The sequence below is a fragment of the Salvelinus sp. IW2-2015 genome, unplaced genomic scaffold, assembly GCF_002910315.2.
Source record: "Salvelinus sp. IW2-2015 unplaced genomic scaffold, ASM291031v2 Un_scaffold4875, whole genome shotgun sequence".
NCBI lineage: Eukaryota > Metazoa > Chordata > Actinopteri > Salmoniformes > Salmonidae > Salvelinus > Salvelinus sp. IW2-2015.
The window spans coordinates 8,272-16,679 of record NW_019946144.1 but is presented as its reverse complement, the minus strand read 5'-3'; the positions used below and the strand labels follow the sequence as shown (position 1 = coordinate 16,679).

At 38.8% G+C, this 8,408-nt stretch overlaps 1 long non-coding RNA gene across 1 annotated transcript; it reads left to right on the top strand.

Annotated features, from left to right (window-relative positions):
* The first annotated feature begins 4,963 nt into the window (after window positions 1–4,963).
* LOC139026469 (uncharacterized) lies at window positions 4,964–6,099 on the top strand. Its single transcript, XR_011478255.1, has 3 exons — window positions 4,964–5,034; window positions 5,207–5,246; window positions 6,029–6,099. It is a non-coding gene; the product is annotated as an uncharacterized lncRNA (long non-coding RNA).
* The last annotated feature ends 2,309 nt before the right edge of the window (window positions 6,100–8,408 follow it).

Here is an 8,408-nt window from a genome sequence, read left to right as displayed (position 1 = left end):
TCACTTCCAATGATTATTAGCTAAATTACTGTTTTTTCCAGGCCCATACTTTCAGGGTGAGGAACTATCACTTTAACATTGAGGGGGAATTCATTAAAAAAATAAAAGCATCTACTATACAGTAACAGCACCATCTAGTGGTCAGAACCTGTTAATGTCAGGATGTAGAATAGGACGTAAACCAAACAACTTCAATGACTAACTTCTATGAACAGGAGGGACCACTAGATGATGTGATAATAGTAAACCTACGGTTGATTTGCTGGAAGGTGTGATGTCCTCAATTAACCACATCATATGAAATCAATCTTGTCTGAATTAAGAAAATGTCATTGACCATTGTAATTATTTTTTATGTATTGTATTGTATTGTGCTCTGCATGCACTCTGACTACTCTGCCAGATCCTCCTCGCTAAAAAGGTTTCTAACCTCAAGGTTCTTTTCCTGGTTAAATCAAATGTCAAATGCACAACTAAATGTAATTTTTATGAAACCTGTGACACTTCCTTTATTGTTTACTTAAAATTAAAGTTCAGTATTTTACAAATTAATTTTAGATGGTTACTCAACCTGAAAGTAGTCTATTGGCCTGTAAAAAATTGTAACTCCGCGAAGAAAAGAAAATGCCCTGGAAAGAAAAGGTTTGGAAGAGATGGAGGATGGAGTGTAAATCCAGTTTTGTCTGGAAGGGATACAGCTTTTGTCAAAAATTTACTTTTTGTAGCAGGTTAGGAGGAGTAGGTTAAGGTTAGGAAAAGGGTTAGGGCAGGGCCGTCAAACTCATTCCATGGAGGGCCTAGTGTCTGCTGGTTTTTCCCTTTACTTTCAATTGGGCTCCCGAGTGGCGCAGTGGTCACTGCATCTCAGTGCAAGAGGCGTCACTACAGTCCCTGGTTTGGATCCAGGCTGCATCCCATCCGGCCGTGATTGGGAGTCCCATAGGGCGGCGCACAATTGGCCCAGCGTCGTCTGGGTTTGGCCGAGGTAGGCCGTCATTGTAAATAAGAATTTGACCTTAACTGAATTTCCTATTTAAATAAAGGTAAAACAAAATTAAAAAGACCTAGATAACCAGGTGAGGTGAGTTCCTGACTAATCAGTGACCTTAATTCATCAATCAATTACACGGGAGGAGTGAAAGACCGCAGACACTCTGCCCTCCATGGAGTGAGTTTTATATGTGGTGCATCAGGAAAATTCTCAGCAACAAGAGTGATCAAGTTAAGATATTTAATTCCCAAAATATTTCTCTCTCTCATAACTTCATAATACATTTTAACAGTATAAGTCAAACAATAAGTGGTAAAAACTCTGATAGACTTGCATTCAGATGAACAGTTTACTCATGTGAGAATAAATATGTCTCTGTGCGTCTAACTACTCTTTGAAATTTGATGTGAAAAATTCCTGCTAACATCCTACAATAACAAAATGGTTAGGAATCACAAGAACATGAGCACTTGATTTTCTCTTGAAAATGAAGCTTAAATACTGAATGATATGTGCTTTTGTTGTTTTAATAAATCATCATGTTAATCTTTATAGTTCCACTTGCACCTTTTGGAATAAAGGTAACGTGATATTTCCGACCACACATATGTAAACTGTACTATGTTTCTCTCCCTTCATAGTGACGTCTCATGGCATCATTTGATTTCGTCAGAGACATATTAACTGAGTGGAACCACAGGGACTTGATTCAGAGGTTTGAAGGTGAAGATATTTGTGATGTGTTATTATACTTTGTATAATACATTGTGTAATAATACAATTATTGATTGCTTTGATTAAAATAATGTATATATTGTACATTGTAATATTATACATTAAAGTAAATATAACACCTGAATTGTAAACACGTATGTTTATTTGTTAATTTGATACAGTCATTCTTATTTTCTGATATTAACATGCCTAAAATGTATATTTCCTGATTTTCAGATGAAGAAATTGATGAAGAAGGTTTCCTCTCCCTTGAGGAGACTGACCTCATGAAGTTGATCCCAAAAACAGGACCACGGTCTAGATTTAGAAAAAAACACAACGCATTTCTGAAGGTACTTTACAAACTAGGTGTACAATAACTACTGTTACACAGAGTCACTGGGTGGTCTATATTTATCAGTACTGCATCAGTAGTGCAGAATAAACTTTTTGCATTTAGTTCTCAGCTGTGACATTGTACTCTGGCATGTACACTGCACTGGCATATTTTTTCAGTTTACAAATGTTTTAGCATAACAGCCGATTTTGCGTTAAACAGGTAGGATCTTAATTGGAGTCTGTTTGCTACAGCAGAAAAATAATCCTAAAGCAACAGGAAATGTGAATTATTATGTGCATTATAATTCATGGACATTTTTGTAGAAGTTGATACATTTTTCGAAAGGGAGAATCAACTGTGATTCTCATATTCTCATATTAACAAGTGAGACCTCTCACTTCACCACTTCCTGTCTGCTGCAAAAGAGACAGATTGGAATGCCTGACTGAAATACAGAACAAATGGACCTTTGTTGTAAATTAGTTATCTTAGAATTGTTTTTATAAAATGCGGGACATGATTGTTTGGTTATGGAACGTGGGGCAACAGGCCAAAATGCAGATCTGTCCCACACAATCTGGGACATGTGATCATGAGACATATAACTGAGACATATAATGTTTTTAACTGCAGAAACGGCAGCAACCCAATGATGACAAGAACATTCAAGAGACCACGTCGTTATCAGCCTCCATTGAGGACTCCAAGAGTTCCTCAGGAAATGTACACTTTTTACCCTCCTATATAACCATTTACATGACACCTCAGCCCTAAAGTACCATTAATAAACTTAACCAAATGCATAGTTTTTATTTAGATAACCATACAGACCTTTATATTTGTCACCCCTATAACCCAACATGGCTTCTGTCCCCAGGTTACTGGTGAGATGATCAATCAAGAGGCTTGTCAAAAGGCCGTCATAAAACCCCTCGGAAATCAACCTCCTAAATGCTCAGAGACTGAAAGGTAAGCAACACATCGTTCCTTTATTCATCACTGACTACATATAATGTCCCGTTGGAATGGACAAAATGACAATTGTTGTGACTCTGTCGCCAGGTCATTGGATAAACGCTTTTGTACACTTGGAGGAAGTGTGCCCACAACCGACACCTCTGGAGTGGAAGAAACACTACATGACCAGGTGGGTAAAATCTAGAGCTCATTTGTCTGTGCTCACAACTAAGGCAGAGCTGAGTGGTGATCCCAAGGCATCACTTCTTGGGATGTGTCATGCTATTTAACAGAGATGGACTATCATACATTAAGCTTAGGATCTTAGTGCACTCCAGAGGGACTAAGTTAATAACAATGAAATGCATTTATCAAGCGCTTTACATTTCAGTCATTTGGCAGACACTCTTATGCAGAGCGACTTACTTGAGCAATTAGGGTTAAGGTCCTCGCTCAAGGGCAAGTGCTTTTTCACCTAGTCGGCTTGGGGATTCAAACCAGTAACCTTTCGGTTACTCGCCCAACGCTCTTAATCCGCAAGGTGACCTGCCACTTTCTCATAGTCGCAACACTATACAACAAAGGATACCTGGGGCGGCTGCCTGCTTGTCAGGGACCAGTGGTGTAAATGGATCCTGGTAAGAGAGAGACTCTGTACCCCGACATTGAACTGCTTTCTGTGTCACTGCGACCCTACTATCTGCCCCGTGAGATCCCCCAATTGTTTGCTACCGTTGTGTACATTCAACCTAAAGCTAATATAACAAAGGTATCAGAGATTATTTATAATCTGTCACAAAAACTGGAATCCATCTCCACCAACGCACCCAAATGTATTTTTGGGGATTTTATCAACTGTACCTTGCACAAAGTCCTGCGCACATACCATCAGTATGTGAAATGTCACACTAGGAAAAATAGGACTCTTGACTTGTGCTATGGGACAATACCAAATGCGTTTTCTGCCACCACCAGACCTCCCCTGGGGACATCAGACCACAATGTGGTCTACCTCAGGCCAACCTACTGTTGGCTCCTGGAGAGGGAGAAACCCACAGTTAAAACTGTCCAGATCTGGAATGACAACAGTAACACTTGTCTCCAGGGGTGTTTTGACTGTACATGTGGGAGGATTTGAGGACAGCAGCTCTGATCTTGATGAACTCACAGATGTTGTTTCAGACTATGTAAACTTCTGTGTTGAGTCAGTTGTGCCTACTAAAACCTGTAAAAATCTTCCCTAACAACAAGCCTTGGGTATCAAAACATCTAAAATCACTACTTGATAGGAAGAAGGCAGTTTATGCTGAGGGTGATAGACAGGCTTTAAGAGATGTACAATGTGAGATCAAAAGACAGATACTGGTGGACAAGGAGGCATACAAGCAAAGGGTGGAGAGGACCCTCTCCTCAGGAAACGCAAGGGTGGCCTGGCAAAGGGATTATATCCATGGCTAGTGCCCCCCACATAGGCAGGGGAAAAACCAGTGCTGACCTTGGGAGATATGAGGGCCATAACATGGCTAATGAACTGAATGTTTCTCTAGATTTGAATCAGACAACTTTGTGATGGAGGTAAAGCAAATGGAAGCATTATTACAAATGTTTGAGAGAGTTGTTGTTAAACATTCCAAAAGTATTAAAGAAAATCCATCTCAAACCAAAACAAATTTTTGTGGAATGATTCCTTTAATAACCTGTTGATTATCTATGTGTTTCTTCAGAGTGAACCCTCAACCAGTAAAATACTCCCTCAAGTGAATATTTCAGGTAAAAAGCACAGATGTTTCAGATTTACACGTAAAGAAAAACACAAAAATACTAGTTTTAGAAGACGACAATGAGAAACGTGTAAAGTGATACTATATATATATATATTTTTACAATAAAAATCACTCCGTTAATCATAAGTCATACTAATGAATTATAAGGTACTTTACACCAACTTAATATAGCCACACAGAAGAAAGGCACATGGACACCCACACTTAAGGTTGACTTGGTTTTTATCTGCAGTAAAAGATATCAAACAGTGAAGACAGGCATTGACAGGACGGTCACAGCCACACGTTCACTGCACTCAGAATATCTCTCTCAGACTCAATGCACAAAGTGATCATATAGTATACATGCGTTGTGATTAGAAAATAACAAAAATACAGTAAAGCATTCCTGCAGTAGAAGATATCAAACAGTGATGACAGGCATTGACAGGACGGTCACAGCCACACGTTCACTGGTTAGGTAGGACACAAGATATATTTTAGATAGCAACAGTAATGATACATGCCCTTAATGTGAAGTGACATCAATCCATAAATACAGAGCACAAGTACAACCCTTTCTATATAAACCTTTTAAGGTAGTAAGAAAATAAACATTCACTTAATATTTACAGTGCACTGACTGAGCGGTGTTAACCACACAGCTTGTGTAGCAAAATAAATGTACACGTTATTCAAACATTGCACCCACACTGCTGGCGTCAATGAACGTCTGCGTAGCCAGGCATTTAAATAGAACTTTGTTCTTTTTGTGATGCTTCATGCGCTGGAAGTCCTGCCTCTCCCGTCTCATAATTGTTTTTTAGGAGAATATACACACATGGGTGATTGAAAGATGAACTGAGGTCCATATAAAGTCTGAAGAAGAAGCCTGAAGGAGGAGAGATTACTAGAAACGAACTCGGTTTACCATTTTATCTGTGGATTAACTGTCTGTCTAGAGGACCTTGTGCCTTTCAGGTAAAATAACAACCCAATGTTTATACCCCTATACAAATTAGCTAGCAACAACAAGCTAGCTAGCTAAATTGCCATGAATGTTTAATGCTTTTTGACCTATCCCCAAATTAATATAGCGGGTTCAGAGTTTGTTTTTATATTTCAACCTGCATGTCCTGATTGCGTCTGGTGTGGGTGGACAAAATCAACATGCGCGCGATGGCGGCATGTGACGGTGCTAGTTAGATTGTCATTAACATGGCCAGCTAAACCAGCAAACACTTTATTAACATGTAAAAATAGGCTTTAAATACATTAACGGCAACATAAATATATACATAGTCACATTCACTATTGACTTTGGAATATATGAAAACATTTTTCAAATACACTATTGTGTTATACAGTTCTAAACCGTTTTATGAACAGAGGAAGGAGATATGAACCTGCTCTCACAATATCGCTTTCAGATTGAAGAGCAGGCAGACCAACTTTCCAAATAGTGGAAAAGCACTCAAAACCCACTAGTTGTTATTTCAAGGAAAATAATACAAAAATGGTAAGGCTGAAGACCTCTCATATTGCCAACTTTACTACAATGGCAACAAATATTTGATGAATTCGACAACACATAATGAAAGGAAAGGTTATTAATATCACATATTTTCCTGAAGTGAATGGTTTCATCCACTACTCTGCCTGCGAACAGCGGGGTTCTTTGATATCTACGTTGCGCGCATTTTCTACATTTTCACTTTGTCACACAAGTACCATTTGTGACTTATACCATGCAGTAAGTAGACAATCTTAAATGCTTTTTCACCGACTGATACAACTAATTTGCATAACAGCATTGGCTATAACGAGATTGGAAGATCTGTCACTGCTGTTGGATGGTTTGTGTATTCATTAATAAAATATGTTTCCAATTGTTTCCAGGCAAAAGGAAATCTGATGAGACTGATGCAAACAAACAAACAAAGAAACGTGTTGCTGCATCCAGAATAACTGAAATATTTGGTAGGTGGATGGTGTTTATATGGACCACAATAATTGTAACCCTTTACAGTTGTGGGAATTGATCTATATGCATAGGGCTGAATTGAAATGTTTCTTACAGAAGAAATATGGAAAGCATATGCATAACCATGGTAGCAATTAAAAGGGAACAGTTTGGAGATTATGGGAAAAGCATTAGACTAAAGGTGATCAAATCAAATCAAATGTATTTATATAGCCCTTCGTACATCAGCTAACATCTCAAAGTGCTGTACAGAAACCCAGCCTAAAACCCCAAACAGCAAGCAATGCAGGTGTAGAAGCACGGTGGCTAGGAAATGCTCCCTAGAAAGGCCAAAACCTAGGAAGAAACCTAGAGAGGAACCAGGCTATGAGGGGTGGCCAGTCCTCTTCTGGCTGTGCCGGGTGGAGATTATAACAACATGGTACCAGCTCTTCTAGCGAGAACCCCCTCCCCCCAAATCTGTGCCCTGATGTACATTGTATTAGTTGTTTTTTATATTGTTTTGACTTCTTTTTTTTAAATTAAATGCAAGTGTCAATTGGGTCAATGACAGACCTCGATTCAGATACTTAGTTTTTTGATGTTTCAAAAAGGATTTTAAATTCATTGTAACTATTCCTCATGACACCACTTCCAAAACAGTGTGAGATGAAACAGAATGTAATTACCTCCCTGTCATGAACTCAATTGATCTCTGCGATGTATTTTTTTGAGTCCGAGTCCTGTCATATGGTCTCCACCTGAATCATGACCGAGGGTGCAACGCCCCTTGGTTTTCCAGAGGGCAGCAGTTTCTGCTTCACGCCAAGATGGGTGTTTATCAAGAAAAGCTCTTTTACCAGCTCCAGTCTTCCCAAAAACCCCACTATCCTCTTTTTTTGTCTTTTCTCCAAAGTTTGGATTTTTACCATCTGTTAGAAAATGAAAGACGGAAACAATTAAAGCAATTTAAGTGGCTGTTATGCATCTCTCTTCGTGTGTTTTCTCTCCACATTTAAAAATGCTTACCTGAGGAAGTCAAATGAGTTGTAGAAGGCACGATCATCAAGTTTTTTTTTTGCCCCCCCCCGGGCTTTTGACACGGTTGCATGATCTTCTTTACCTTCTGTCTTTGGTTTCAATTTCTGGCAGAGTTTTAAACACAGGTCACCAACGCAGCTATAATGCAAGTGGCGTTCAGTGATCGGACTATCATCATAAACTGAAACATTTTGCTGTTTACTGAGTTTAGGAAAATTCAGCAGCAGATATGTTGAGTTAAATTGAGGTACTTTACTACTGTGTTATAGAGATGGCACAAGGCAACATATGGATCTTAATAACATCCACTTTGGAGGTCTGAACAACATCTGAAAACTTTGATTTTGTACGTGAACCCTGTAATTTGTAGTCTTCTCAGACTGCTGCAACTGTAAAGTGAACCAGTGGGAATCTTGACAGTCATGTAACGTTTGTAGGCTGATCTCAATAGTATTTCTACCAATTAAATATCTTAAATGGTTTCGAATTAAAATAATGTTTACCCTTTAACAACTTGGTGACCATGTCTTGAGTTAAAGGGAGTACTCCATCTGGATTGAAAATAAAGTTGAATAAGTGGCCTAAATGGTAACGCAGTGGCTATACAGTAAACATGCTGAGTCAGAGGTCAGGGTCTCC